The following is a 27352-nucleotide window of genomic DNA, read 5'->3' as shown; positions in this document are numbered from 1 at the left end:
AAGTCTGTTCTCATACATTTGCCACACTAGACCACTAGGCATCTCAATAAGGGCCCTTCTAAAAACCATGGTGAGGAGATCTGGGCATGGAGAGACACAGATCGGAGTCAGAATCCCAGCTCCACCTCTTACTGGCTATGCAACAGTGGAACTTTTCACAACCTATTAAAGCTTTAGTCCCTGCCTGCGTAAATGTAGGGACAAAATGATATGCTCTATTTAAAGCCTGAGCACAAGGCCTGGCAGAAAGTGATCCCTTAAAAGATGTTAGGTATTCATATTTCTTCTAACAATTAATTCAAAGAAGTGCCTTTTAGGATTTTAGGGCACAGAACCTGAACCATTGTTCGGGTCCACAACCAGGCAGTTGGCCTTCTTACCTCCTTCAGAAGCTGCATGGAACTGTCTGTACTCAGCTCTACCCCAATGTAAAAGCTGAAGTTTCTGCAGCATGTGAGGGCTTGGTAAATACTTAGTAATAACACCTGGGTTGAGGAGAGGGGTGGGGTCCTTGATATACCTTAAATCCAGTGTGTGTGGGGAGAGGTGGTGTGTTCACCAAGAAAAGAAAAATTGGCTATATTGGCCCTGCTGAGTCATATTTCTATGTTGAAGGATGGCTTACTGGAGCCACAGTCCACACACAGGTCATTGTACCGAAGAACAACTAGTTTGTAGGGAACTGGTTTGCTTACTTATTGGAGCAGAATCTCACTCTTTGCTTCCTGCTCCCAGGAAAGATGCCCAGCCCAAGGACCCAGGAGGAGGATGTTAAAGAAAACAAAAACTCAATAACACTTGTTAAAAATGATAAGGCAGATCTTATTCAGGATTGACCGCAAGTGGGACTTTATAGCCAAGAAGGGGTATGGGGTTAGTGGATGGAAAATTACTAAGAGGAAACATCAGGGGTAAGAGGGCATCTGGATAAACCTCCCTCACAGGATTCTTGCTGAAGGCCGGCCAGGGTGATAAGACATCACCTGGGGGCTGTGGAGGAGGAGGAACCTGACTGAGGAAGAGCAGATATTGAGCTTGAGGCAGGGTGGTTCTGGTTAAACTGACTTAGCAGGGGTTTTGCTAAAAGTGGGTTTTACAAGGAAGTGGATGGAGAGGCCTATGAGAAGTTTCAGGAGGTTGACTGAAGTTTGGTCCAGCAAAGAATCTTCGCCAACGTTGTAAGTCTGACTTTCCCCAGTGCCATCCAGCTGGTGGGGCTTCCTTGATGCCTTTAACCTTTGTGAAGGAAATCATTGCTGCAGAAAGAATTCAGACAGGTTGGCAAACACCCAGATTTGGGTCAGTGGGGGGGTGGCGGTTGAGGGAGAAGGATCCCATGCAGTAAGAAGTCCTTATCTTACTGAGGGAATTTGTAGTCCAGGAATAAAGGAAACACAATGAAAAGAGAAATATGTTTTAGCTAAAAGAAGCATCCAAACAAGTAGTTTGGAACAGCAACTGGATTTCCTCAAGGAAGCTAAAGGCACATTCTAGTATCTCCTTTGTTAAGACACCATCTAGGGGAAGAGGTGGTGTGTGTGTGTGTGTGTGTGTGTGTGTGTTAGCTTAATTATTTTTTGAGAGAAGGAGAGAGAGCAGGGGAAGGACAGAGAGAGGGGGTGACAGAGGAACCGAAGCAGTCTCCACACTGACTGACAGCAGAGAGCCCGATGTTGGGCTTGAACTCACGAACTGTGAGATCATGACCTGAGCCAAAGTCAGACACTTCGGCACCCCAGGTGCCGACTGAGCCGCTTCAGCACCCCAAGAGGCAAGGTTTTTAATCAGCCCCCACAGCCTTTCCGGAGATGGGTCTCTGCCCAGAGAGACCAAATGCCAAGGCTCAGGTATGCTGGGGATACAGGCTCAGGGAGGCCACCTTGGATTTCCACCTGCTGGATCTTGCCTCTTAACAGAGACAGAACCCCACCTAGTTCCTATTAATCACATTTTTATTATGGAGGAGATGAGTGGAGAGCTCTAGTTCTATGTGGACTTGGGAGAGAACCTGGGATGAAGCTTCCCAGCTTCACTCTTTACTGATGAGCACAAGTTTAGCAGGACTGATGCAAAGATCCTACCCTCTCCTCCTCCTCCTTTTCTGTGGACTAGTTGGAAGAAGTCTATAAAACCACATTATTTTCAGTCTTTGAGGCGAGGCTGATCCACCCCTCCTCTCGCTCATTCCTTTGAAATGCAGAATCCTTTTTGCCCCCGCCTGGCCTGGGCACCCGGTTTGCCCCTGCATTGTCCTGGAGCAAAGCAAGCTCAGATCTGCCCCATCAGCAGGGTGTCTGTTCCACCTTGGCGGGAGTGCAAGAACGCACAGACCTGCCAGTGGGAAGGGTTTAAAGGAACCGAAGTCCCAGCCAGGGCTTTTAGCTGTCATGATTTAAATAGTCAGCCCGTTTGTTCATCCAAGCGGGTCAGCGGGATCCAGTAGAGCAGTCACAGGGGAGACAGAGAGACAGAGCGAGGGGGTCGGCAGCAGGGTGTTATTCCCAAGGAAGGATTGATGACTCAGGTTAAGTACAGAAATACCCTTTCTGTGATTAAAAAACAAAAAAGCCTCACGACACAGTTCTAAAATTACTTAGGAAGGAAGTGTATCTTTAAAAAAAATTATCCAGAAATCTTTCAACATATGAAGAAATGCACAGTACATTATAACTCACAAGTATGAACTCTTCTAACATCCCGATTTAACATGAAGCCCTATTGAATTTTATTTAATTTTAAGGAATAGAACCTTCCAAGTATCAGTTGAAGCCCTCTTGTGCTCGCTCTCCATTTCTCTATGCCATAGGAGGGGCTATGCATCTTTCATTCCATCAGAAGTAGTTTCAAAGCAGTCAGAGAAACAGAAGCTTGTAAATTAGCTACTAGCATTAAAACATTCTCTTTAACTTCTTCCTCTTCTTCAGGTGAGCAACGTCATTATCTTCAATAGGACCATTACCGTCAGTCGCAATAAAATATGTCTCCACTACTGTAAATTGCAACACAACCTCCAAGTCATAGATTGTTCTGGAATGGGTCTGAAATGGCCTTAACAGTTACAATGAGAAAACTAAGACCCCAGTAGGTGACAAGTCTGTATAGTGAAACCTCACACTCAAGTGCAGAAGCTGGGAAGGAATGGCATGACTCTCCCCAGGGCCCCAGCACCCCTGGCCTGGATCTGAACATAGGAGACGTGCTCCATAACCTCCTGTTGCACGATTCCCTCTGTTAATGAACAAATGAGCAGCTAAATCCTGCCCACAGTGCATATATAGTTCATGCCCTGAACTTCCACCTAATCAGCAAAAATCTGCTAGGGATTCACCTTGTTACTTAAAATAATGAATGGAATGTTTCACAAAACGTCCTAAGTCTAGAAAAGTCTGCTTGGGATCTTTAAAACACTTCAGTTGGGCAGTAGGTTTTCATTAATATGCAAGAGAAAGTGTTAGCTTTTTGGTGAGAATCACTCATACACACACACACACACACACCTAAAGAAGGAAAAAAAATTAGGCTTGCTTGGGTGGCTCAGCTGGTTAATCATTCGACTTTAGCTCAGGTCATGATCTTGAGATTCATGAGTTCAAACCCTGCATCAAGCACTGTGCTGACAGCGAGCTCAGAGCCTGGAGCCTGCTTCAGATTCTGTGTCTCCCTCTCTCTCTGCCCCACCCCCACTTGCTCTCTGTCTTTCTCTCTCTCTAAAAATAATAAAAAATGAACATTAAAAATTTTTTTAAAAAGAAAGAAAAAAATGAGACCCTGCCATCAATGTTTAGCATAGTTCAATAAAATGCCCAGAAGCTAGTTGCCCTGGGTGTGGTACATCCTATTTATTTATCTACTGTCTGCTATGTGCCAGGAAATAAGAATGGATAAATCACAGCCCTACAGGAGTACACATCTCTTGCCTGGTGTGGCATTTATAAGCTTACTGGCTAGGCTGAGGGTCACAGCTGGAGGCTGCATGAGAGAGACTTAAAAACCCCTAGAGATGCCAGTTTATTTGTTGGGACTCAAAGCCAGGTTTCAGTAACACCAAGCTCTAAGCCTTACCAGAGTTCTCAAGGGACTGCATCAATTTCTCCCCAGGAATCCAGGCTGAGCAGAGGGAAGGTGGTAGAGTGCAGGGCAGAGAGATTAACAAGACTGCCTGGGGAGGGGACTGATGCTGTGATTCTTGGCTGGATGGTCATATTAAGACCATACCTGAGTGGTCAGGCACTGTATTACTCATTGACTCCTTGTAACAAAACTGTGAGGTAGTTGCTATTAAACTCTCCAATACAGATGAGGAAACCAAGGTGCAGAAAGATTAAGTAACTTGTCTAAGGTCACACAGAAGTAGTGGAGTGAGGTTCTTTCCCAGGCCAGGGACTCCACAGCTCATGTCTCTCTCTCTTGGTTTCTTTGTTGTTGTTTGTTTTTGTTATTTTGTTTTTAATTTATTTTAAGTTTTATTATTTATTTTTGAGAGAGACAATGAGACAGAGCATGAGTGCGGGAGGAGCAGAGAGAGAGGAAGACACAGAATCTGAAGTGGGCTCCAGGCTCTAAGCTGCCAGCACAGAACCTGTCGCAGGTCTCGAACTCACGATCCGTGAGATCATGACCTGAGCCAAAGTCGGACCCTCAACTGACTGAGCCACCCAGGTGCCCATCTCTCTTGTTTTTTTTAAAATGAGTTATAACTTAGAGTAAAATTCACTCTTGTTAGTGGTGTACATTTTTTTTGTAATTAAAATTTTTTTTTAATGTTTATTCATTTTTTGAGAGAGAGAGACAGAATGTGAGTGGGGGAGGGGCAGAGAGACAGGGAGACACAGAATCTGAAGCAGACTCCAGGCTCTGAGCTGTTAGCACAGAGCCCAGCCCAGGGCTCATGAACCGTGAGATCATGATCTAAGCTGGTCAGATGCTTAACTGACTTAGCTACCCAGGCACCCCAGTGGTGTACAACTCTATGAACACTGACAAATGCATACAATTACATGACTATCACCACATCAACAGAGCAGTCTCATTATCCTCAAAAATATCCTGAGCACCTGGATGGCTCAGTTGGTTAAACAACCAACTCTTGATTTTGGTTTAGGTCATGATCTCACGCTTTGTGAGTTCAGGCCCTGCATCAGGCTCTGAGCTGACAGTGTGGAGCCCGTTTGGTATTCTCTCTCTTTGATCCTCCTCTGCCTGTACTCTCTCTCTCTCTCACTCTCCGAAAATAAAGGAACATTTTTAAAAAATTCCCTTGTTTCCTTTGGTAGTCCGTCTCTTCCCTCCACCCACCTGCAGCCCTGGGCATTCAGGGATCCGTCTGTTTTGCCTTTTCAAGAATGTCATATAAATGGAATTATGTAGCCTTTTGAGACTTGCTCCTTTCACTTAGCAAAATGCATTTGAGAGCTATTCTTCTTCTTTGGTTGCATACATCTGTTGTTTGTTCCTTTTTAGTGATGAACACTGTTACATTGTATGGACGTACCGCTGTTTGTTTCCATTCACTAGTTGAAGGGCATTTGGGTGGTGCCCAGTTTGGGGAGATTATGGATAAGTGTTCATAAACATCTGTGTACAGGTTCTCATGTGAACTAAAGTTTTTCTTTCCCTTCGGTTAATGCCTATGAATGGGCTCATGTAGCCCATGCTTTTAACCAGGCCCGGAGGTGCTAGGGACCCTAGATATGTTCACAGCCCCTCCTTTGGGGGGTGAGGGCATAAAGAAAAGATTTTTTTTCAACCTTTCAGAAAACTCAGAAGTAATTGTTTTTGTTCTAGTCTTCACATTTTTTAATATAGAAGAAAATGATTTTATAATCATAATAAAGTCTTAAGCTAAAAACATGATGTTTAATCTGTGACAAGTGCTAAAAACTAAACACTACTGTTTTTACTATTTGTGAGCTTAGTTCTCACACCCCAACAAAACTCACCCTTTCACATTACTTACTAGGTGTTTCCTATGTCACTCTGAAAGCAATTCTGGTCAGACTGGCATGTAAACGGGATATGTGAGGTTTTTCTCTCCCTCCTCTCTAGAAGTCTCCTCTTTCCTCTCAGGTTTATTTTAACTCTAATCCATTCTCCTCCCTTCCCTAGTCTCCTCCCTTCTTTTTACACATTATCTGCTTTGGAAGAGGGAGTTGGGTTCTCAAATGGAAGCCTCCTTGCTATATGTTTGGTTAAAATCCCTATATCAAGTCGAGGGCATCAGCTAAGCCATGTCATCTGACTTTGTGTCCTGATGTGTACATGTAAGCAGTGTGGGAATCTTCCCATTTCCAATGACCCTGCTCTTTCCATTGTTATGTGACAAATCACTGGCTCTCCTACAACATGGGTTGTAGTGAATCCACAAAATGAAACAAAACTTAATGAAAAGAATTCACCTGCCACACCTCTCTTATATAGGTAGAGGGATCATTTTCTCCTTCTCTGGGGTGGATGTATTGAGAACTTCTTTCAGAGTTAATGCTGGACTGCTTACACATTCAACACAAGCATAAGCAAGGATCGAGAAAACCCTCATTGCTATGGTCTGTTGGGCTCATTTTCAGAAGCCAAGTGTGACATCTTTTGAGGTTTCTGAGTGCCTGAGCCCATGTTCTCCTGAAAGCAGCCCCTGACTGGAATGCTTCTTCTTCTTCTTCTTTTTTTTTTTTTTTTTTTTTTTTTTTTACAAATAGTTTATTGTCAAATTAGTTTCCCTGACTGGAATGCTTCTATGTGAGTTACCTATCTGAGAGTGAAACAGGGAATGGGGAAGAGCCAATAAAAGGGTGTGTTATTGAATTGGCCACTTTCTGAGTAGCTTTATCAAATGCATCTCAGGAACATTCTGAGGTGAGGGAGAGAAAATGGGGAAGCATTTATGCTTCTGCTCTCAGCCCCTAGTGGGCAAGGGCAGCCCCATGGGCATCAATACCCCTGCACTCGCCTGATGTCTGTGGCAGTGTGGGGAAAGCCATGGATATGAACCCCACATGGGCCCATTGGCTACACAATGTCATTTCAACAACAGCTAGTGTTAGTTTAAGGGCTTCAGGCTCTTGTGGAGTAGGCGGCAAAGCTCTCTGGAAACTCCTAGGACTTGGATCTGGCCTTTGTCTTCCTACTGCCATGACTGTAAAACTCTAGCTGCCCCATGTGAGCTGGCAAGAGTGGTGGCTGTGGAATTTCTATTTGGAAGAGGCCTGGGGGCAGCCCTGGTTGGGGCTTGGTGGCAGATCTTGAAGCTGTGTTTGCATAGCAGACATTACATCTACTTAGACTGTAATTTGGGGGTGCTCTTAGCTCCACCAAGGGCAAGGTCCTTTTGAGCAAGTTCTGCCCATGGTATCCCAGAGTCTTCAATGCTTTCCATGCCTGATCTCTACCAAATTGTGCAGAGTCCTTGGCGGGGCTCTTTCCATTTCTCATCCTATGTGCCAATGTGGCCTGCCCACTCCTTCACTGGGGAGAAGGTGAAAGTGAGCAAAGAAGCAATCCTCTCCCAGAACAGGAGCTGTAAATGAGGTCTTGGTTGCCAAGCCTTCAGGGAAATATCTTCAATCCCCAAAGTTTGTGACTCTGGACTCTAGGCAGTATGATCCAAGCACAACAGAGAGAGCAGTCAGTTATGCAGTGTCCTCTGGTGCCAAGTTTTCGGAGCGGGAGTCATGGCGGTCACACTTACTCAATCAGCCCTTAGACCTGAAGAAAAGTGACCTCTTAGTATGTGATTTGTATTCCTTTATGCATGTCTTAGCTTGAAGAGCACTTGCAAATGACCGTGTATCCATAATCCTCAGCAATTGTCTTTTAAACTTTGGTTTTGCTCCTGGTAAGTATCACTATTTCCTCCCCAATTAGCTTTGACTTGGGGGAGGGGGCAGGGCAGAATGACGAAGCAAATTGGAATCCCCTTGCTTTGTGGCTTTGCTCACATGTCTTTGCCATGTCATTCTCCCATCCTGTTCCTACTTCTAGACATCCAGTACCTTGAAGCCCCACTTTCGCTCAATTGTGTGTCTGCTCCAGTTCCCAGAGCTCATCTTTGAAAACATAGCATTTTTTTGTTCAGCTCACTTGGCCATGCATCACTTCTGCCTAATGGCAGCTCTAGTCTTGTAATTTATTTTCTTTCTGCCTTATCTTTGTCTCCCTCACTCCCTGCAGATTATGAGCTCCTTGAATTTGCTTTATTTATTATTTAATAAAGTTTTGTTTTTCACAATGTACAGTTGGTGGGACCTGTGTATGCATCTTCACCAGCAGCTGGTACATCTCTGCCCTTGGTATTTCTGGTGTAAATGACTTGAGCTCTGTGCTTTGAAACTGGTTCAATAAGTCCTTTACTAAGGAGCTCCCAAAGGACTGCCCAGGCCAGGGAGCCCTGAATCTCCAGTCTCTCAGAGACAACAGCTGGGGTTATAAGTGTATAGTTGGGAACTTCCTTATGGAGTTGGTTATATGTCGCTTTGTCAAATAAGACTAGGTCATTGAGCTTGTCCCAAATTTTGTCTCTGGACCGCTTCTTCTTTTTGGCCTTGCCCTCAGATTTGTTCACTGGGTCTTTGTCTTTCTTGGGCGACTTTCCAGCATCTTTCTTCTTGTCGTCCCTGTAGCATAGTGAAGCTCGGAGAACAGCTGCCCTCACTGCAGGCTCACTAAGGTGTCAGACATAAAAGCCCCTTGAATTTGCTTCGTATTTCTGTGTAACCTGCACAGGACCTTGTCCAGTGCCTTAGACACAGTAGGAATCAGTAAATGCTCCTTGAATCAATAAATGAATAGAAAAAGGACTCATGAAAATTTGGGGAAGGACACTCTGATGGCCTCTATTTCTACCAGGTCTTAAACATGTTCAAGAAATTAGCCAGTCCTGTGCCCTTTGGACCAATGCTTGTAGGGCTTGCTTGCTAGCATCTTTGTTTCTTCCACAGACATTTCTTGAATACCATTCCTAATGGCCATCATTAATGGTGTAGACTCCAAAAACAGGCCACTTTGAGTCAAATCCCATCTCCCTCTTCTAGGCTGTATGACTTTGGACAAGTGACTCAGCTCCCTGAGCTTCATTTTCCTAATTTGTAAAATGAGAATGATGATAGTGCTGGACTCTAAGGGTTATCGTGCAGTTGAGATGAAGTAATGTATATAAAACCTTTGTCAGGAACCAAATGGTGAGTGCTTAGAGGAATAAGATATGGTGCCTGCCTGGGGAGCTCATTACCCAACAGAGAAATAAATGCACACTAATGCAACTCTGTATCTTGAGTTGAGTGCCCAGAAGCCAACCTGGAGACATGAATTCGAGTGCAAGTAGTTTGGAAGAGATGCCACGAAGTGCAGGGAAGGGCCTGAGGAGGGGAGATAATCTATGATACTTTAATGAACAGGTTACCACTGTGGGCAACTGGGGCTCAGCCCTGCTGGGACCTCTGGGAGACAGACAACTCAGAGTTGCCACTCCTTCTCCCAAGGGCAAGAAAGTTGGGGCATTTTTCACCATCTCCTGTTAGTCATTGCTTGAGGGTTTTTCCCAAAGGCCGACCTCTCCTGCACTTTCGTCCTGTTCTCTATGAGCAGTGAAAGAAAACTCTCAGGCTAAGAGTGAAAGGTGCCTACAGAAGACAGCCTGGAGACAGGGTCAGAGTCTCCACTGGACACCATGTAGGGACTGTAGGTGGGGCATGAACAATGAATACACTTGCTGTGAGTTACTCTTGTCATCTGTGAGAGCTGGTGGAGAAACATAATAATTACCCTTAAATCTGTCTAAAGAGAAGATCGGGCTGTGGGGCAAATGCCTCTGAAGAGAACCTTGTGGCCTGTACAAGGGATGTGCTGTGATGGGCGGCACTCAAATCCCAGCCGCACCCTATCCTGGCAGCACTGAAGGTCGGCTCTGGAAATGCAGAGACTGCTTGCTGCCCAGGGTCTCCATGAGAAAGGCTCAGGCTAATTGTCTCACCAGAAGTCCATGGCCCTGCTGTGTTAGCAGCAGGCAGCAGAGGCAGGAGAGAGCTAGCTCACTATTCAAAACGGCTCCTGCTGCTTCAGGCACCTCCTCCCACTTCTTAAACCTGAGAGGGAAGGGGAAACAAATGTACAAAAAGCACAGTAACTTTGGGAAAAATTTGCGGTTTTGCCTTTATATGTTCTTCATTACAGTCTCTCTTCTCCCTGACACAACTGTCTCCAGAACTTACGGTCAGGAAAAAAAATGGGCTTGGGGTGCCTGTGTGGCTCAGTTGGTTGAGCTTCTGTCCGACTCTTGATTTTGGCTCAATCTAGGGTCGTGGGATCAAGCTTTGTGTCAAGGTCCATGCTGAGCATGGAGTCTGCTTGATATTCTTGCTTTCTCCCTTTGCCTCTCTTGCTTGCTCATGCTTTGCTTCTCTCTCTCCAAAATGAAAGGAAAAAGAAAAAAGAATAAAAAGGGGGGAAAGGAGCACCTGGGTGGCTCAGTAGGTTAAACTTCTGACTTCGGCTCAGGTCATGATCTCACAGTCTGTGAGTTCGAGCCCTGCATCAGACTTTGTGCTGACAGCTCAGTGCCTAGAGCCTGTTTCGGATTCTGTGTCTCCCTCTCTCTGCACCTCTCCTGCTAACACTCTTTCTCTCTCTCAAAAATAAATAAACATTTGGAAAAAAAAGAAAGAGAAAGGAAAAAAACCAGGCTTTTGAACAGAGCTGGAGAGAATTCAAGAAGTATTCTTATTCTACAGGCAGTTTGAGAGGGTCCCTTGGGGACCTGGTGCAAGTCTGGCTCATAGGCATAGCTAGACTAGGAGGTACAAGACAGGGTGACTTGGGGGTGCTTGCAGGGCACCCCTAGGAAGCCCATACCCCCATATTTTAGCCCTCTTGGTCCATTTAAAGCTGTAATAGTAATTTCATGCCTGCAGTTTTTATTTTTTAAGTATTCATTGTTGTCTCTATCAGAGCATGAACTGGGGGGGCGGTGGTGAGTAGGGTTCCCTCCAGAATTCATGTCCACTCAGAACCTCAGAATGTGACCATATTTGGAACTTGGGTCTTTGCAGATGTAATTGGTCACGATGAGGTCATACAGAATCAGAGTAGGGCCTAAATCCAGTATGACTGTTGTCTTATAAAAAGAAGGCAATTTGGATGCATAGGCACAGATATGCAGGGAAGGGGGCCACGGGTGGGCAGAGGCAGAGATTGCAGAGGTATAGACACAAGCCAATGAAAACCAAAGATGGCTGGCAACCGCCTGTTGCGGGAGAAGGCAAGGAAGGAATCTCTTCCAGAACCTTCAGAGGGAGCACAAGACTGCTGACACCTTGATTTCTGACTGGTGGCCTCCAGAACTGTGAGATAATCCCTTCCTGTTGTTTGGAGCACCCCAGTCTGTGTCACTTGTTATGGCAGGTTTAGTTCAAAGCATGGTGGTTGACTCAAGATGTTAAAGGTTGCTTCTTGAAGAGTATATATCACCAGAAGGTGTGGTCCTTTCCATCATGGCTGCTGTCACAGCTGTAGAAATTAGGGTATCAGATGCTGAGAGCAGGACCCAGGGGTTTGGGGCGCCGGACAGTTGCCTCTTGGGAGGACTGGACAGTACTAGGGAAAGGAAACACTTGAGAGGGAGTTGAAGGGAAGCCAAGACTTCTTTCATCTGCTTCCCAGTTTGGGCTAGTGCTGGCCTGGTTTCAGGGCCCTCACATCTAATTATATGAGTTTAGAAAGGCTCAGACACTCTTTCTGGGCGTGGGGCAAATCCTCAAGAATCTAAGGTCCTGACCGTGGATTCCTCCAGCTGGACTCCGGAGGACAGCGTATCACCAGGGGTGGGGAAAAGGGGATGGTGGTTTGGAGTTGAAGTCAACTCTCGCAAATAGCCCATTGTTCTCTTTCATCCTTCTGTGAAAGAGGATCAGAAGTTCACTGCATGGCTCTAAGGAAGTTCCTGGCAGCTCTGTTTATAATAGCAAGATTTTGGAAATGACCCAAATGTCTGACAATGGATGATTGGTTACATAAAGCATGGGTTAGCCAGACACTGGAATTCTATTCAGCCATTAAAAATGATGTCATGGATGACTGTTTTTTGACATGATAAAAGGATATCATATATGGAAAACACACACCGCACATATATATTTTACACAAATTATATATGTATGACATATGTTTGCAGCATAGGAAAAGATCCACAGGAAATAAGACCAAGGTTTTAACAGGAGCCTTTACTTGCTGGTAAGATTGTGGGTGATTTTCTCCTTGACAATAGACACATATTTGTTACACAAATTATATATGTATGACATATGTTTGCAGCATAGGAAAAGATCCACAGGAAATAAGACCAAGGTTTTAACAGGAGCCTTTACTTGCTGGTAAGATTGTGGGTGATTTTCTCCTTGACAATAGACACATATTTGTTTGTAATATAAAACTAAAGTTGTTTTTAGTTTTAAAAAATGTTTCTCCAGTGTTGTATAGATTGGCCATGAGCTCACTCTCTCCTTCTCTTCTATCAAAACTTACTTTTCTGACTTTTTTTTTTTTTGGCACAGGTTTGGGTTCTCTCTCACTGAGTCAACACAGAGCCGTGACAGCAGCACAGAGAAAACCCCGTTACCAGGGGGATGGAGAGTCATGCTGCAGATTCGGGCATCTCCTTGGGACTTGCCTCTTTGGTATTGGGATCAACTAAGATCACCTGTGATGGTCCTTCCTCTTTGTGCAGGAGAGCGTAGACTTCCTGACCTCAACTCCTGCAGACCATTCAATGTTGTGTCAGCCTTTTATTCTCTCTGTTAAATCTTGTCTTGCTTGAAATCCTAAATTTCACACCATGTCTCTAAATATTGATTTAAAAAAGGTTTACTCGAGTTCAACTCAGCCAGCATTTATTTTACTGATGACATTGTGCTAGGCTTGATCACCAAGACAAGGGTCTACCCTTGAGAAGGGACTGTGGCTGATAGGGGCACCTATTAGGTGCCAGACACTTTGCTGAGGACTTTATATACATTCTCTCAATTTAATTGATTAGCGACCCTTTGAGTAAGTGCTAGTATTTTGGTGGCACAGATGAAAAATTAAGGTTTGGCAAGTGCTCAGTAATTGTTTAATAGCAAGACAGAAATTTAAAGCCAGTTCTATTTGACTCTACTACTACCACCACCACTAGCACTACTACCACCACTACTACTGCTAACTGCTACTACTACTACTTCATACTAACTACTAATACTATTACGACTATGACCACTGTTACTACTGCTACAGCTTTTGCTGCTGCTACTATGACTTTACTCCCCTCTACTTGCTCTAAATACTACTACTGCTTTATTCCTACTACTACAGCTATGACTACTGTTACCAACACCACACCACTACTACTCTGTTACTGCTACCATTCCTCCTCCTCCTCTAAATACCTTACAGTACAAAGTAGTTTCCATTATACAGTGCTCAGTTAACCAAATGTCATAGTTTAATGGAGTATTCCTTATTTTGAACAAGTAAGTACTTTTAAGTATTTCTACTATTATAACAAGATGCTATGATTGTATATCCATAGCTTGTGGTGACCTTTAAAAAAGCTCTTTCATACACATTTACATTATGTGTGCGTGAGAAAAAAGACTGGAAGAAAATACACTAAACATTTGACAACAATTACACATAGGGAGTGGGATAGGGCATGGCAAACTGAGTCACTTTTAAAAATAGACTAATTTTTAGAGCATTTTTAGTTTAACAGCAAAACTGCAGGGAAGGTGCAGGGATTCCCCACATATCCCCTGCCTCACCCCTCCCTAGCCTCCTCTACTACCAGCATCCCCCACCAGAGTGGTACATTTGTTACAGTTGATGAACCCACATTGGAAGGATATCGTGGTTGCTTCCAAGTTTTGGCAAGGACATCTTGGTTTGCTTCCAAGTTTTGAATTAAGCTGCTATAAACATCCATGTGCAGGTTTTTGTGTGGACATGTTTTCAACTCATTTGGGTAAATACCAAAGGGCACAATTGCTGGGTTGTATGGTAAGAGTATAGTTTTGTAGAAAGCTGCCAAATTGTCTTTCAAAGTGGCTGTACCACTTTGCATTCCCATCAGCAACAAATGAGAGTTTCCATTGCTCCAGATTCCTGCCAGCATTTGGTGGTACTGTTAGCATTTTGGATCTGACCATTTTAATAGGTATGTAGTGGTATCTCATTATTATTTTAATTTGCAATCCCCTAATGACATATGTTGTTGAACATCTTTTTTTTTATATGTTTATTTTCCATCTGCATATTGACTTTGGTGAGATGTCTGTTCAGGTCTTTTACCCATTTTTGAATCAGGTTTTTCATTTTCTTATTGTTGAGTTGTAAGAGTTTTTTGTGTATTTTAGACAACAGTCCTTTATTAGATATGCCTTTTGCAAAAATTCTCTCCCAGTATGTGGCTTGTCTTTTCATTTCCTTAAGCATTTTCACTTTTTACTTTACACACTTTGTTTTGCTTGATTTTTCCCCCCAAAGGGCATGCAGTGTTTTTTTGTGATACAAAAAAATTTTTTTTTTTAAATTGCCTTCCGATGCATTCAAAAGCATACAAATAAGCTAGGATTTATTAGTAACACAACTGCTTTTAGAAGGATTCCTAGGCAAAATAAAACATTTGCCCTAACTGGGGAGCTAACGTTCTGTCCTGGCCCTGTGAGGACAGAGTCATAAGTATGGGGAGTATCTCACACTGAAGGTAATGAGCTTTTTAATAGCTTGTGTGCGGTTATGACTGTGTCATGTATTTCAGAGTTTAATGACTAAATTATGCATTTATATGTCTGATAGGGGCTTGGATAAACAGGAGAGTCTCTACCTCCCTGAAAAGAAATCCTAACAAATTGGATTCCCTTTAGCTGACTGAAGAATCTGGAACCAGCATCAGCTAGAGAGAGCAGAGAAAGGTTTAGAAAGACAGCACCCTGGAGGCCAGAAAAAGACATTTGGCAGAGTATAAACTTTTCCAGCTAATGGGCTTCTGTAGCCCTTGTAGAAGGAGGCTCTGTATTTACAGTCAAAGACCGTGGGTCCCAGACCGACCCTACTGTAAACTGACTATGGGACTCAATCAAGATGCTAAGCTTTTTGAGCCACACTTCCCTTATTTTGGAAAGTCCAGATGATAACAGTAGTAACTATCTTACAGGGTTGTTATGGGGATTAAATGGTGCTTCACTTTCAAAGTGCTTTGTAAAGAACAAGGTGCTTGTTCTAACATGTGGTCTAAGCATTCCTTGGGTATTTAGACAGGCTGTGTTTGAATGTCTATTGTGTGCCACGCCCTGGGCATGCAAGAGGCATTAATGCCTGGTGCTTACAATCAAGAACCTGTCAGGCAACATGAAAAGTCAGATATGTGAAAGAACCATCCCAAATTATTGCACTGCAACTTACACCATATAACTTGCTCCTCAAAAATACAGGGTCACCTGTGTCATTCATTAGGATGAGAATATTCTCATCTTCTAGTGTAGATTGCAGAGGGTAGGACCATGGCTTCTTTTACCTCCACGGCAACTTACTTATAGTACTGAGCGAAAAATATCCTCGTATAGAGGGCTCTCCCTGGACTAGGCTCTATGTTAAAACCTCTTAGGTATATACTTAGATTTATGTATCTTTAAAACAATCCTAAGCGGTAAGTAATATTATAATTTCAATTTTACAGCGAGGAAACAAAGGCACTAGCAGTTAAATAAGGTGGCTCAGCTGTTGAGTAGCAGAATCAGACTTTGAACCTTAATAGATTGGATTTCACAGCCCATACTCCTACTTACTTTACTAGGAGCTCTGGAAAGCTCTACCTTGCTAACTGGTTTCTAAACTCATCTCAGAGCCTAGCATAGAGAACTTTGTGTTGAGTTTAAAAGGAAACATGAGGGGCGCCTGGGTGGCTTAGTCGATTAAGCGTCCGACTTTTGCTTAGGTCATGATCTCATGGTTCATGGGCTCGAGCCCCGCGTCGGGCTCTGTACTGACTGCCAGCTCAGAGCCTGGAGCCTGTTTCAGAGTCTGTGTCTCCCTCTCTCTCTGACCCTCCCCTGTTCATGCTGTCTCTCTCTATCCTAGAAATAAAAAAATAAATAAATAAATAAAAGGAAACATGAGGTGAGGTGTGTGAGGTGTAAGGGGGGAGCTCAGAGGACTGACAGGGGGCCTTTGGACTCTTGTCATGTCCCTGGGGGAATGTTCCTGTTNCTCTCTATCCTAGAAATAAAAAAATAAATAAATAAATAAAAGGAAACATGAGGTGAGGTGTGTGAGGTGTAAGGGGGGAGCTCAGAGGACTGACAGGAGGCCTTTGGACTCTTGTCATGTCCCTTGGGGGAATGTTCCTGTCATAGGGAACCATGTGCACACTCCTGGGCCTGTGCTGTGAGAATTGAGAATGGTTTCCAGCTCCTATTAAGCAGCAGCCAGTTAAAGATCTTGTGGGTTCCCCACACAAGGACAGGCCAGTCAGAGGACCCAGTGGGCTCGGAGGGGAGCACACACACAGTAGAGTCCAGGAGCCAGGTAGATCGGGGTGGGGGTCATCTGGGATGCTGCTTACACAGGGACCTAGTGACAGAGACGAGATGAAAGTAGAGGCTGGGAAGGAGTGAGACTGAGAGGAACGGTGAGGCAAATTAGTGGACAAATGGAGCCATGCATTGAAAAGTCTGGGTCTTCATGGTTTTGCTCTTTTAAATGAATGTAGTGAGTGAAATCTGTTGGAGTACAGGAAAGAGCACTAGAGAGGGATTATCAAGAGCAGGGAGAGATGCTACCACCCTTGGGCCTCAAGCAGGAAGGGGACGATAGCAGATACTGGAACCCCCTGAGAGCTTTAGCTGTGGGGCATCCCCTGGACAGGAGCTGTGGCCTTGGTAGAGGAACATAGGCCCTGCCAACCTGCAGCGTGGCAGGAAGCAAACCAGGGGAATAACACTTCAACTTCTCTCTCATATGGTTCCTGCCACTCACAGAGATTTCACCCAACCAGATGCCAGAGAGCAAGAGGGCCAGCTCATGCTATTTACAGTGATCAGCAACCCAAACACAGAGCAGAGAAGGATGGATCTGGAGGGGCAAATGGAGACTATCCAGTGCATCTATCCATGGAAGTGCTTAGAAGCTACAACCAAGAGGCTATCAATAGGGAAGTATCTAAATAAACTGTGATATGTGTACACTAGGGAACACTATGTGGCAGTTGCAAAAATAGATCAATAAATATTGACATGGAAGGATAACTGAGACGTATTGTTGAATGGCGAAGCAAACTGCAGAAAGATGTCTGGAGGAGGATGGCAAGTTTATCACACACACACACACACACACACACACACGCGCGCAAGTCTATGAAATATCCTGAGTCTGTTGTCTAATGTGTGTTGTGTGTATATATATGTATATTCACATAAAGTCTGGAATGCTAATAGTGGTTTGCACTGGGGGGAGGGTGGGAGGAGGTTCAAATTGGGGAAGACAGTCAAAGGGGATTTCAGTAGTGGTAGACATTGCTGGTTGCCTACTAGTAGCCATCTTCCATCCCCCACCTCCCAACTCTTCCATGCTAACAATTCAGATTATGTTCAGGTATCAAAGAGCAGCATTTGATTAGGGAAGGTAGTCTAGGCATCGAGTCATGATCTAAACCAAGTACAGTCATGTCACTCCACTTGCCTGTGTTTGGCCTACAGGTAGGCATGAGACTCAGTCAGCTGGTGATTTGTTTGCTCTAATACCAGAGAGTGGAGTGGGACTGAGTTCTGCCTCTCCCCTTCCTGTCTGTCTTGGGGTGATATTGTTTGAAAATGTGATCCTTGGAGCTGTGACAACCATCTTATGACCACAAGAGAAAGGCCAGGAGAACTGTGGAGACATCAGTCCAGCATCCTGACATCTTCTTGCTGTTCCAAGGCAGATACTATTCTACTTCAAACTTCTGGTTACTTGAGATATTAAAATGCCTTTATTGCTTACACCAGTGTTAGCAGGACATTCTGTTACAATTCAATTCATCCTAACAAATCCAGTAGCTCCATCTGAAATAGTTTAAGCATTTTCTCAGGAGAATTTATTCCTGTGCTACTTGTGTAGTTAAACACTTTTTGTAATGCTACCTCAGTCCCTTTTACTTCATCTCCAGAATTGATCTGGTTCACCTTCTACTGGCAACCTAAGGCTCTCTCTACCCTTGGGAATCCTTGCTTGCCTCTGCCTCGGCACTACTACGTGCTGAACTGCTTTGATTGATGACTCAGGCGGACAAGACTTGGGGAATATATCTCCTTCTCCCCCCCGGGGCTGCTGTGTCTTCTCCCCACCTCAGCCTGGGGGATCCACTGTCTGAGGCTGCCCTTCCCACAGCATTCCCTGCAGGGTGGCTGCCCTTGGGTAACAAAAGAGGTCTGGGGAGACTGGAGAGATGCAGAGTTGGAGAGGCCAGGAGGTCCAGACCTAAAGCAAACAGCACCAGCGTCTGGGTGGGATTCCTGTGTTCTGCCCCTAGGCATGGCCTTGGAATATTGTAAAGAAGCTCCTTCTAGGTCTATCCAGGGCAGTCATGCAGCTCCTGAGATTCCTGAGGATGCTTTTAAACCATTAGTACTCACCACTTCTCCTGGAGGTCCTGTACACTGGATTTCATCTCCACAGCAAGGGGGGGCTTGTGAAAATATCAGAAAGAGGAGGCTCAGTGGCTTAGGCAGGTTTGCTTGGTGGAAGGCCACCCTGGAGGCCAATGACTGCTGGGAGCCCCTTGTGACAGGCTGAGGGAGAGAAGCTGATGTTATGGTTGGGGCCCAGGATGGGGTGCAGGGGAGGGGGACTGGTGTGAGTTTCCCCCTCCCCTTTACCATGGACGATGCTCTACAAATGGGGACAAGGGAAGTTTTCTGCATTCTTCAGAGCAAGGCCAGAAAGATCTTTGGGAGCTGTTTCCAAGGGTATTTCAGGGAGCTCTCTAATAAGGGTTTCCTTTGTGGCATTGCAAAGTCAGTCCCATGTGAATCATTTCATTGCAGCAGGGCCTGGCCCTGGGTGGGGGTGGGGGGAGGAATGGGAGGCCAGGACTTCCTTTGTTCCTTTGCCCCTCTGAGCTCCTCCGCCCCTCTCCACCTGCCCTCTTCCTGTTTGCTCTACCTCCCCAAACCTACAGAGGGCTTCACACAAGTTTGCAGGGAAATTGACCTGTGGTTAAAGACTCGGAAAAGCAAACTTTTGTTTGCCTCAGATGCCTGCTGCTTTATTATTCATGGTTCCCTCTATCTCCCACTGTTTTCTGGAAAGGCTGAAAATAAACACTATTGTAATACAGACTTGTAATTCACACTTCCCTGACAAGTTACTCAAACTTGCAGGCACAGCTGCTTAAAGAGGGGGTTTGACGCAAGCCTTGTTCAGCAGGTGCTAACTCAGAAGTTTTCAACCTTTCAACGCAGTTCATCTTGCTCCTTCTAAGCTACTTAAGAGGCCTAGGAGGGAATCTGGAAATCCAGGGGCCAGAACTCACCGCCAGTGTCTTCATTGCACATTCAGACTTTTGAAACTGCTGAGTCCTTGGGGCTGTTATTCAATTCACTTTTTCAAGTCTTGTCCTGGAGTCATTGACAGCCTTACCTGGAAGGGATCGTAGAAATCTGTTAACTCATGAACTTTATCCTAAAAGCCAGAGAAGCGACTTCCCTGCTTAAAATGACCAGATTGGTTAGTGGAGCAGCTGGGAATAAAACCCCGGACTCTAGACTCCTGGTCCATGTGCTTCCCATTAAGCCACACTTTATTCATTTATTGGGTTTTATTTCTCCCATTTAAGTTTTTATTATGGAAAATTTCAAACATAGACAAAGTAGAGAGCCAAGAAGAGTAGTGCCCCCACCCAGCCGTGGTTTGGATTTGGCAGTTTCACTGATCCATGGTCAACTGCAGTGGGAAGCGGACACCCCTCCTGATAAATCATCAGAAGGTCAAGAGTAGTAGTCTAAGCTACCTCACCTGCCTGCGTCATTCACGTCATCATCTCACATCATCACGAGAAGGGTGAGTACAGTGCAATGAGATGTTCTGAGAGAGTCAGAGAGACCACATTCACATAGTTTTATTATAGCATAGTGTTATAATTATTCTATTAGCAATTATTGTTAATTTCTTACTATGCCTATTTTATTAATTAAGCTTTATCATAGGTATGTATGACTAGGGCTCAGTACTATCTATGGTTTTAGGCATCCACAGGGGGATGTGAAACATTTTCCCTGTGGATAAGGGGGGACAACCGTACATGAATACCCATGTACCTACCGCTCAGTTTCAATAATTGTCCTTGTTCTGATGTTCTTGCTTAATCTATTCCCCACCTTCTTCCTTTGCAACCAGACAGACTTCACACCACTTTATTAATATAGCAATATGTATGTTTAACAGAAAGCTTTAAAAACATAATGTAACCACAGAACTATTACTACACTCACAAAATTAACAATATTTCTTGGTGTCATAATACCTAACTCCTCCTTAATTTTCTCCAATTGTGTCAAAAATATCTTTCTTGCAATTTATATCAGGATCCAAACAAATCCACACGTTGCATTTGTTGATTTTTTAAAAAGGGCTTTGAAACTCTGGTAGTCCCTCTTCTCATACATCCCTGGCACTTTGTGTTTGTTGAAGAAGCTGGGTCATCTGTCCTTCAGAATTTCCCACATTCTGAATTTGGCTGGGTGTGTCCTGCTGGTACCCTTTAACATATTATTTCATCCCATGCCTTGTAAATTGGTAGTTAGATGTAGAGCAGTTGATTCTTCGTGAGGGGGAGATCCCCAATCCCATTTACCTCAAGGACATTTGGCAATGTGTGGAGAATCTTTTGGTTGTCACAACAGGGTGGTGCCATTATCATCAAAAGGCGAGAGGCCAGGGATGTTGCTAAACATCCTATACACACAAGAAAGAACTATCTGTTCCAAGATGTGTGTTTTGAGAAACCCAGGTGGGAGACTTGATGGGATTTAAGTTCATATTTGTTTCTTTGGCAAAGATATTTCACAGGTGGTACTGTGTATTTCCTATTGGATCACAGGAGGAGGACACCATGGCTCATGCTACGGTGATGTTAAAGTTGATGAGTGAATTCAGGAGGCATCAGCCTGACACATAAAGTTAGCCACATGGAGACATTTGGTGAGTGAACAAGCACTACAGATAGATGAAAACTGGGAATATCTCTGGCAAACAGGGACATGTGTCATCCTATTCATTGACTTTTCAAGAGCTTTATTCATCTCTAATTGATTTTCTTCACTCCCTCCTTCCCACAGTTTTTACAAGTTATATAGGCACATAAATTCAAGGGTCATATCATTCTCATTGCTACAGCAGTTCCCTCATCTCTCCGAACTTTCCCTTCCCAAGAGGCAACTACTTTTATTTTTTATTTTTTAATTTTTTTTAAATTTTTTAAAATGTTTTTATTTATTTCTAGGAGAGAGAGAGAGAGAGACACTGTGAGCAGGGGAGGGTCAGAGAGAGAGGGAGTCACAGACTGAAACAGGCTCCAGGCTCTGAGCTGGCTGTCAGCACAGAGCCCGACGCGCGGCTCGAACCCACGAACCGCGAGATCATGACCTAAGCGAAAGTCGGACGCTTAACCGACTAAGCCACCCAGGCGCCCCTAAGAGGCAACTACTTTTAATATTTATCTTTCCATGTCCTAATAATGGGCTTACATTGTTATTTCTTGAGCAATTTAAGTTTTTGGCATTTTCTAGTGACTACTCCCTCAAGAATACAACAATTTCTCCATTTTCTGATAATGCTTCTTAGTGGCCTGTTCAAACACCTTTTCTAACCCTTCATGTTTTCAGAACAAATTCTAATTTTAGTTGTCTGCTCATGTGTGAGGGTGGGATGTTAAAACGCCAACCGGAAGCTCCGATGTTGCAGGTGGGGCTTGTTACAAGCTTCACGGTAGGTTATCTGGCTATGCTGTTTTTTAGGGAACCCGCAGTGTCAGAATGTTTGTCTCTGTTGAGCCACTAAGGTTGCCCAGGGAAGAGTTTTCCAGTCTTCTGCCTAGAAGAGATAAGCCTGCTTGCCGGGGTTTCGGAGCTAAGTGGGGCTAGAGGGCTGAAAGTCTCAGCCTTTAGTATGTACACTTTCCTGTTTGTTTGTTTTAAAGATTCCCTTGCCATCTTTTGTGCCTGTTGTCCTCTAGTCCCCAGACTGTTAACTTCCTCCAGAGAAGAAACCTAAGTCTAATGACAGGGTTATGGAAAACCAGTTGCCTAGCTGCATAGACTTGGGAAAGGAACCTAAGGATCAAACTTTTTCATGAAGATGTAATTGTCATAAAATAAATAGCATTTATTTACACTGTACAATTTTATAAGTATGTATACACCCATGAAATCATCATAGCCAAGATAATGGACATATTAACTACCCCTACTCTTTCTTCCTCATCCCCAGACAACTACTGATTTGCTTTCTTTTACTAGAGATCACTTTGCATTTTCTATTCAAATGTTGTATAAATTGAATCAAACATTATGTGCTCTTTTGTGTGTGTGGGGGGGAAGGGGTTCTGGCTTTTTTCACTCAGTATAATTATTTTGAGATTCATCCATGTCGTTGAGCATGTCAATAGCTCATGTTTTTAATTGCTAAGTATCTCACTGTATTCATGTGCCACAATTTGCTTATTCATTCACTTGTTGATGAGCATTTGGATTGTGTCCAGTTTGGGGTTATTACAAACAAAGCTGGTATGCACGTTCATATGCAAGTTGTTGTGTGGACATAGTTTTTCATTTTTCTTGGGTGGGCCACAAGGTAGGTGCATGTTTAATTTTTAATGAAACTGCTATCGTATTTTCCAAAGTGGTTGCACCATTTTACATTCCCAACAGCAATGAATGAGAACGTTCTAATTGTTCAACATCTTTGCCAACACATGATTTGGTCAGTCATTTAAATTTTAGACATTCTAGGGGTCCTTGGGTGGCTCAGTCAGTTGAGCGTCCAACTTCAGCTCAGGTCATGATCTCACGGCTTCTGAGTTTGTGCCCCGCGTAGAGCTCTGTGCTGAAAGCTCAGAGCCTGGAGGCTGCTTCAGATTCTATGTCTCCCACTCTCTCTGCCCATCCCCCACTCATGCTGTCTCTTTCTCTGTCTCTCTGTCAAAAATAAACATTAAAAAAATTAAAAAAATAAATTTTAGAAATTTTAGTAAGTGTATAGCAGTATGTTATTGTGGTTTAATTTGCATTTTTTTAAAAAATTTTAATGTTTATTTTTGAGAGAGAGAGAGACAGGATGTGAGCAGGGGAAGGGTAGAGAGACAGGGAGACACAGAATCTAAAGCAGGCTCCAGGCTATGAGCTGTCAACACGGAGCCTGATGTGGGGCTTGAACTCACAGACCAGGAGATCATGACCTGAGCTGAAGTCGGTTGCTNTCAACATCTTTGCCAACACATGATTTGGTCAGTCATTTAAATTTTAGACATTCTAGGGGTCCTTGGGTGGCTCAGTCAGTTGAGCGTCCAACTTCAGCTCAGGTCATGATCTCACGGCTTCTGAGTTTGTGCCCCGCGTAGAGCTCTGTGCTGAAAGCTCAGAGCCTGGAGGCTGCTTCAGATTCTATGTCTCCCACTCTCTCTGCCCATCCCCCACTCATGCTGTCTCTTTCTCTGTCTCTCTGTCAAAAATAAACATTAAAAAAATTAAAAAAATAAATTTTAGAAATTTTAGTAAGTGTATAGCAGTATGTTATTGTGGTTTAATTTGCATTTTTTTAAAAAATTTTAATGTTTATTTTTGAGAGAGAGAGAGACAGGATGTGAGCAGGGGAAGGGTAGAGAGACAGGGAGACACAGAATCTAAAGCAGGCTCCAGGCTATGAGCTGTCAACACGGAGCCTGATGTGGGGCTTGAACTCACAGACCAGGAGATCATGACCTGAGCTGAAGTCGGTTGCTCAACCAACTGAGCCACTAGGCACCCCTATTTTGCATTTTCTAATGGCTAATGATGTTGAGCATCTTCGAATGTGCTTATTTGCCGTCTGCATATCTTCTTTGGTGAATTGTCTGTTCAGATCTTTTGCCCATTTAAAAAAAATTTGAGGGGCGCCTGGGTGGCTTAGTCGGTTAAGCGTCCGACTTTCGCTTAGGTCATGATCTGGCGGTTTGTGGGTTCGAGCCCCGCGTCGGGCTCCGTGCTGACTGCCAGCTCGGAGCCTGGAGCCTGTTTCGGAGTCTGTGACTCCCTNTCTCTCTCTGACCCTCCCCTGCTCACGCTGTCTCTCTCTCTCTCTCCTAGAAATAAATAAAAACATTTAAAAGAAATTTGATTACTTTGTTTTCTTACTGAGTTTTAAGATTTCTTAATATATTTTAGATACAAATCCTCTTTCAAATGTGTGACTTACATATATTTACTCCCAGTCTATTTAACAATGTCTTTCAAAGAGCAAATGTTCTTAATTTGATGAAGTCCAATTTATTACTTTTGCTTTTGGTGTTGTACCTAAGAAATCCTTGCTTAAAGTCACAAAGTCACAAAGACTTTCTCCTGTTTTCTTCTAAAAGTTTTATATTTTGGGGCCTTGTTTAGATTTGGGTCTATTATACATTAAAAAATTTTTTAATATTTATTTATTTTTGAGAGAGAGAGAGACAATGTGAGCAGGGGGAGGGGGAGGTGCAGAGAGAGAAGGAGACACAGAACTTGAAATGGGCTCCAGACTCCATGCTGTCAGCACACAGCCTGCCGTGGGGGTGGAATTCACAGACTGTGAGATCATGACCCGAGCTGCAGTCGGACGCTTAACCGACTGAGCTACCCAGGCGCCTCTGTGATACATTTTGAGTTAATTTTTTCTATATGGTATGAGGCGTGGGTCAAAGTTCCATTTTTTTGTAGGTGGATATCTGTCTGAGGACCATTTATGAAAAAGATTTTGATTTCCCCATCAAATTGCCTTTGTACTTTTGCAAGTTTTTTTGTTTGTTTGTTTGGTATACTCTCTTCTATTTTGTTGGTCTACTTGTCTGTCTTGAACTTAATACCACACAGTCTTGATTTTTATAATTATATACTAAGTGTTGAAGTTAGATAGTGTAAGTCTTCCACATTTCAAAGTCGAATTGGCTGTTCCAGGTCTTTTTCATTTCCAAATGAATTATAGAATCAGCTTGTTAATTTAAAACATATTTATATTATTAACATAAAAGCTAACAATATAATATAAAATGTAAAGGTAGTATATATGTAAATGTATACATATATATGTATAACATAATGCATAATGTAAACATCTTGCTGGGAGTTTGACAGGATAGTATTGTACCTATAGATGATGGAAAAAATGTACATCTTAGCAATACTGAATATTCCAGTGGTGCCTGGGTAGCTCAGTTGGTTAAGCGTCCAACTTTGGCTCAGGTCATGATCTCACGGTTTGTGGGTTTGAGCCCCACATTGGGCTCTGTGCTGACAGCTATCTCAGAGCCTGGAGCCTTCTTCAAATTCTGGGTCTCCCTCTCTCTCTGATCCTCCCCTGCTCACGCTGTCGCTCTCTCTCAGAAATAAATAAAACATTTAAAAAAATTTTAAATACTGAATATTCCAATGCAAGAAAACAGTATATCTCTATTTAATTATTCTTTCAATTTTCCCCATGATGTTTTTTAGTTTTCATTGCACATATGTTACCTTATTTATCCCTAAGAATTTCATATTTTTAGATGGCATTATAACTGGTATTATATTTTAAATTCTGTTTCTCTCTTTTTAAAATTAATTTATTTATTTTGAGAGAGAGAAGGAGTGACAACCAGTGGCGGAGGGGCAGAGAGAGAAGGAGAGAATCTCAAGCAGGTTCCACACTCTCAGTGCAGAGCCCAGTGCGGGGTTCAGTCTCACAAACTGTGAGATCATGATCTGAGCTGAAATCAAGAGTTGGATATTAACTGACTGAGCCACCCAAGTACCTTGTCAAACTCATTAATTATTAATTCCAGTAGCTTTTCTTATAGATTGCATAGGATTTTCTGCATAGACAATCATGTCATCTGTAAATAAAAACAGTTTTACTTCTTTCTTTCCAGTATGGACACCTTTTGTTTCTTTCTCTTGCCTATTGCACTGGCTAGAACCTCCAGTTCAATGTTGAATATAAGGTGAAAGCAGACAGCCTTTCTTTGTTCTGATGTCAGGGGGAAGGTAATCAGTCTTTCACCACTACCAACTATGTTGGGTTTTCATAGTTTTTTTTTTTTTTTTTAATCAGGTTGCAGAAGTTCCTATCTATTCCTACTTTGAAATGAAATGAAAGGTAGATTTTGTTAAATGCTTTTTTCCCCTGCTTATTGAGATGGCTACGTGCTTTTTCTTCTGTAACATATTACTGTCATGTATTATATGGATTGATTTACAGATGTTAAATCAGCTTTGCAATCCTGGGATAAAGACCACTTGGTCATAATATATTATTCTTTTTATATTTTGTCGGAATCAATTTTCTAAAATTGTGTTTTAAGAAACTTGCATCTGTGTTCATAAGGAACACTGGTGCATACTTTTCTTACAATGCCTTTGGCTGGCTTCATGTGTTTCCTTTCCTCCTCTTTAATTTGGTTGAAGAGTGTGTAGAATTAGTATTATTTCTTAAAATTTTGGGTATTATGCTTTCCTTTCTTCTGTTTACTTTGGGTTTCATTTGCTCTTCTTTTTCCAGTTTCTTAAGTTGGAAGGAAGCTGAGGGTGCTGATTTGAGACTTGTTTTTATTTTCCCTAATTTAGGCGTTTGGTGCTATAGATTTCCCTCTAAGTTCTGCTTCAGTTGTATCCCACAAATTCTGATATTGTATTTTCATTTCTCTTCCGTTCAAAATACTTTTTAATTTTGATTTCTTCTTTGACACATGGGTTAAGAAGCATACTATTTGGTTTTTAAATATTTGGGATTTGTAAGCTATGTTTTCCTTATTGGTTTCTATTTTAATTTCATTTTGGTCTCAGAACATACTTTGACTTAAGTCCTTCAGACTTGTTTTACGGCCCAGAATATGGACTATTTTGGTATATGACTTATTTGCATTAAAGAAGAATGTGTGTTCTGCCAATGTTGGGTGGAAATAGAAACTATCTCAAGACAGTAAGCTGGGATAGCCATAGAGTACGTCTTCTTTATTTCCTGTCTCTCCATGATGGCTGTACTTTGCTGCTTAACATCCAACATCTTGAGAACAATTATTTCATCTATTGTGTCTATTTTTTTGTGTGAATTGTCTGCTGTGAGGGTAAATCTGGTCTTTGCTGTTCCATCTTAGCCAAAG

The 27352-nt window shown here is 43.1% G+C and overlaps 1 long non-coding RNA gene and 1 pseudogene across 1 annotated transcript in view; both read right to left on the bottom strand.

The window, feature by feature from the left end:
- LOC144233351 (uncharacterized) overlaps positions 1-27352 on the bottom strand; it is a 48764-nt gene that overhangs the window by 6313 nt on the left and 15099 nt on the right. Inside the window, exons 3-4 of the long non-coding RNA XR_013335646.1 lie at positions 19526-19632; positions 18627-18782 (exon numbers count right to left, since the gene is read on the bottom strand). This is a non-coding gene — a long non-coding RNA (uncharacterized LOC144233351). The remainder of the gene's footprint in view (positions 1-18626; positions 18783-19525; positions 19633-27352) is intronic.
- On the bottom strand, positions 8216-12620 carry LOC144233507 (small ribosomal subunit protein eS25 pseudogene; annotated as a pseudogene).

The sequence above is a fragment of the Crocuta crocuta genome, unplaced genomic scaffold (assembly GCF_008692635.1).
Source record: "Crocuta crocuta isolate KB4526 unplaced genomic scaffold, BGI_CrCroc_1.0 scaffold113, whole genome shotgun sequence".
Taxonomy (NCBI): Eukaryota; Metazoa; Chordata; class Mammalia; order Carnivora; family Hyaenidae; genus Crocuta; species Crocuta crocuta.
This window is presented reverse-complemented; position numbering and strand designations above follow the sequence as displayed.